The sequence below is a fragment of the Tachypleus tridentatus genome, chromosome 4, assembly GCF_004210375.1.
Source record: "Tachypleus tridentatus isolate NWPU-2018 chromosome 4, ASM421037v1, whole genome shotgun sequence".
Lineage (NCBI taxonomy): Eukaryota > Metazoa > Arthropoda > Merostomata > Xiphosura > Limulidae > Tachypleus > Tachypleus tridentatus.
The window spans coordinates 75,375,781-75,380,491 of record NC_134828.1 but is presented as its reverse complement, the minus strand read 5'-3'; the positions used below and the strand labels follow the sequence as shown (position 1 = coordinate 75,380,491).

At 34.4% G+C, this 4,711-nt stretch overlaps 1 non-coding gene across 1 annotated transcript; it reads left to right on the top strand.

Annotated features, from left to right (window-relative positions):
• Positions 1-1,338: 1,338 nt before the first annotated feature.
• Positions 1,339-1,418, top strand: TRNAL-AAG (transfer RNA leucine (anticodon AAG)). The gene has a single exon. It is a non-coding gene; the product is annotated as a tRNA-Leu (tRNA).
• The last annotated feature ends 3,293 nt before the right edge of the window (positions 1,419-4,711 follow it).

Sequence of the window (4,711 nt, the reverse complement as noted above, 5' to 3'; positions counted from 1 at the left end):
TACGGATGTCAAGTAACATACAATATGTCAAACAACACACTCCAAAAAATCTGCATTCAGCCTACCATCATTCACGCAAACAAATTATATACATCAAATTAGCAATTTACCAACAATAAGAGATAGAATAACGGAAATATCACTTAAATATTATCTAAACGCAGAAAATAGAAACAAACTAACGGCATCACTACACAAATTATCCAGTGCACCAACAAAATACATTTCACCTTACAACATATTTCAAGAATCACAAATTACTCAATAAAGAATGTAAATAAATAAACCCCTGTCATTAACATGTATTCCTTTTTTTTTTTTTTTCAGATACCGGGCACACGACAGGCAAAACTTTCGGCGCCTGTCCTGTGAAAGTGGGTTTTCTCGGGGCACTCCCGTTTCCCCCTACAGCAAAAAACTTAGGCATTGGATTTATAGATCCCAGGCAACATTATTGCAAGACCCTGAATCGCACCGTTTGATTTGATTTGAATTCTATTCATGTTGACATTTGCTTGACTTCTTCCTTTCGAGACAGGTCTCGGCCTTTCTTTCCGGTGCTGCCGTTGCCTCCACCCAAGACAACATTTAGAGAGACATCCTCCACCCAAAGAGTTAAAAATAATAATAAAATTAAAAAACAAACAAACTTATTCCCAATAACAATTCACGAAAGGGGACGAAGAAAAACCACAACGTTTCTGAACACCCCAGTTGGAGAGAGAACTCTCCTGATTTCTCTCTCTCTAAACTAAACCCCTGCCACGTTAGTTTGAGTTTTGAGTTTGAGTTTTTGTTCCAACAAAGACGTACGGTCAGCATAGAATCTGATGTGGCTTTGCTATAAGAAAAACGCACATTTTAACTGTCAGAACCACTGTTGTGATGAATTGATCTTTTTTTTTCATATCGCAATCTCCAAGATATGACACTGTTTTGTGTAAATAAGGATAACGAGTAAAATACGGATTGAAACATTTTGTTGTGGGAGACAACCTAAATGAATGTGTAGGATAGCCGAACACGGTCACAGAGTGGTATGAAAAGCTGTGATCGTGTCAGCAGCGTTGCGACGGAAAGGATATGAACCACAATCATAAAGAAATGATGCGAGACATCAGTGTCAATAAGATAAAAAAGGATTAATCCCTTTCAATACGTGTTTCTAATTTAACACCTAAAAGCAGTGGTTTCTTTTATACTTTATTACAAGTGTGTTTCTTAACAGAATACAGTATGTTGAATGTGGAAATTAAGTGAATATTGAGATATGTATATTAAAAGGTTTTCAACTTGTAAAAAAACTCTTTTTTCAAATGTGTAGAAAAATATATACAAGGTAGTGTGGCCGAGCGGTCTAAGGCGCTGGTTTAAGGCACCAGTCCGAAAGGGCGTGGGTTCGAATCCCACCGCTGCCATTCTTTCTTTATTATGCCACATATCAGATGAACAAGAAATGTGGGTAAAATATTTCGAAGGAGAATCTTTTTGGTGGGACAAGGAGAACAAGGCAAAAGCGTTTGTTACCAATTTAACATGAAAAAACTGCCACATGTTTTATAATTTAGGTGAATCTCAGATAAACGCAGAATTTGCGACGCATAGAATTCACAACAAGACTGTGTGCCAACACAGTTTCAGAAAATATTCGTTATTTACAACACCATACGTTTTGTTCGATTATTATTAATTTACGTGTCATTATTTATAAACTGAGTATTGAGAAATGATGTTTCATTGAAAATGGAAAAAAGAAGAAGTGAATTGAGAAGCCGCTAGCATCGTAGTATTTAAAGATATCGAGAATTCCGGGAATATCAAGATGTTAAGAAATATTGCACAAGAAAGTCCGTTCCGTTTAACAAACTGACGTTACACTTAACGGTTCCAAATGAATGTTTAATTTTTCAGGTTTATTCAAGTACAAGTTTATTTTCGACAGAATCGTCTTTTAGTAATAATGTCCACAGGCCGTATCAGTAGACCAGTTATATTATTCAGGTCATGCGGGCTTCGTAAGGGTAAAGGCTGAAATTAAATTATCATCTGTGAGTGTTTTATACTAATAACAGTTGATTTCGTTGTTTTATTAAAAGCAGTAGGTCAGATGACGCTTGTTGAATTTACTTTCTCAAATTAGCATTTCTAAAGTAGGAACGCCTAAAACTCGGTGTCATGATATAAAATAACCCCTACTCGTATGTTACATTGGAAAAAAAAATTGAACCTCTGAAGAAAGTGAGCATAAAAAGCTTTATGGCATTTTCTACTTTACTTTAAAATTTTTTATCATACGAAAATAGACCCTTCATTGACGATTTGCAGGTTCGACATACGGTTTGAACAATCAGAGAAATAGGAAAAATTTAAAATTTCTTCTAAAATTGAACCTCGCCATTAATAATTTCAAGAAATAGGAACGTTTATCTTTACATAATGCCAGATGTGACGTATGTTAAATAAACAAACATTTCTATTCACTTCTTACACAAAAAACATAAATATTCCTGTTAGTATTTAGTTTGTGAAGTATAAAATGCGGTTAACTCCATTGACCTTGAAACTACATCACAATGAATCAGCAAAAAAAGAATTTGTGAAATTAGCGTGAACATAAGTCAGTTTATTAAGAAATGGGTTACTATAGCAAATTTCCTATCACGTCAAACGGTGTATAGTTAAAAATTAAAATATGCTGAACGAACATTGTAATTCGCGATATGCGACAGTTGATCTCGAGCGCTATGTATGTCTGTGACGAATTTATGACAAGTTACGCGTTAGACATTGTTGTTTTAGATACATATTATCAGAGGATTTTTCGTTAAAGAGTTTATGGAACTACGAATTGAAATATGAGATAAACAAATTACCGACTTTCCTGGGAAACCAAAACACTTGCTTACAATCTCTACAATATTCATCTGTAATACAAACAGAAGTTGGGGTGCAAATCTGCGGTATATCCATCATTTGCATTTGAAAAAATATTTAATTGCAATCATGGAACTGAAGTAATATAGTAGATTTTCAAATATATGAAAAAATTTTCAAATTAATTCCAGACCCAAATAAGCATTTATCATCCTCAACTTCCTTAGAGACACTTCCATTCTTTTACTGCACGTGTTGACTGCATTCTTAGATTTCTTTTATCAATATGAAATGTTAACGTATTGTTTCTGGTTTCTTTAGAATAATATTTAAAAGTTTTATATCTCCCGCTGAAATCCAAATGAAGACGTGTTCTCATTATTCTGCTTTCGGATATCTAGCACGATAAAATCTAATGATATATTTCTGTCTACCGTCAATAAAAAAAGGAAAACCTTATCGTCTCTTATACTGATGTATGTAGATTAAATGTTATTGTAAATACTCTTCCCAGTGCAAATCATTAGTTGAGATTCTCCAGAAAATTTTTAGAGTAAGTATAAGAGCGAGGTTTTTCTGCAGTAATTCTGCTAAACACTGAATAATGTTTCTAGTACCTTCCTAACTCACTGATCTTTACACTTCCATTTAGAATATGTGCATAGAAAATGAAATTGTGGTGTACAGAATGTGGCTGTAACTGCCTTCTCGTGATTCTTCTGCACATGGAATACATTTTGCGAAGCTAGGTTTCGTGAAAGTTCGATTCTAGGGATAAATTTAAAAGATTGCATGCCAATTTGTTTCAACAAAGACGTACGGTCAGCATATAGTCTGATGTGGCTTTGCTATAAGAAAAACGCACATGTTTACTGTCAGCACCATTGTTATGATGAATTGATATTTTTTTTCATATCGCAATCTCCAAGATATGACACTGCTTTGTGTAAAGATGGATAACGAGTAAAATACGGATTGAAACATTTTGTTGTGGGAGACAACCTAAATGAATGTGTAGGATAGCCGAACACGGTCACAGAGTGTTATGAAAAGCTGTGATCGTGTCAGCAGCGTTGCGACGGAAAGGATATGAACCACAATCATAAAGAAATGATGCGAGACATCAGTATCAATAAGTTAAGAAAAGGACTAATCCCTTTCAATACGTGTTTCTAATTTAACAACTAAAAGCAGTGTTTTCTTTTATACTTTATTACAAGTGTGTTTCTAAACAGAATACAGTATGTTGAATGTGGAAATTAAGTGAATATTGAAATATATATATTAAAAGGTTTTCAACTTGTAAAGGAACTCATTTCTCAAATGTGTAGAAAATATATATACACGGTAACGTGGCCGACCGGACTAAGGCGCTGGTTTAAGACACCAGTCCGAAAGGACGTGGGTTCGAATCCCACCGCTGCCATTCTTTCTTTATTATGCCACATATCAGATGAACAAGAAATGTGGGTAAAATATTTCGAAGGAGTATATTTTTGGTGGGACAAGGAGAACAAGGCAAAAGCGTTTGTTACCAATTAAACATGAAACAACTGCCACATGTTTTATAATTTAGGTGAATTTCAGATAAACGCAGAATTTGCGACACATAGAATTCACAAGAAGACTATGTGCCAGCACAGTTTGATAAAGTATTCCTTATTTAGAACACCATACGTTTTGTTCGATTATTGTCAATTAACGTGTCATTATTTATACTCTGAGTATTAAAAATAATGTTTCATTGAAAATTGAGGAGCTGCCAGGACCATCGCAGTATTTAAAGATATGGAGAATTCCGGGAATATCGTGATGTTAAGGAATATTGCACAAGAAA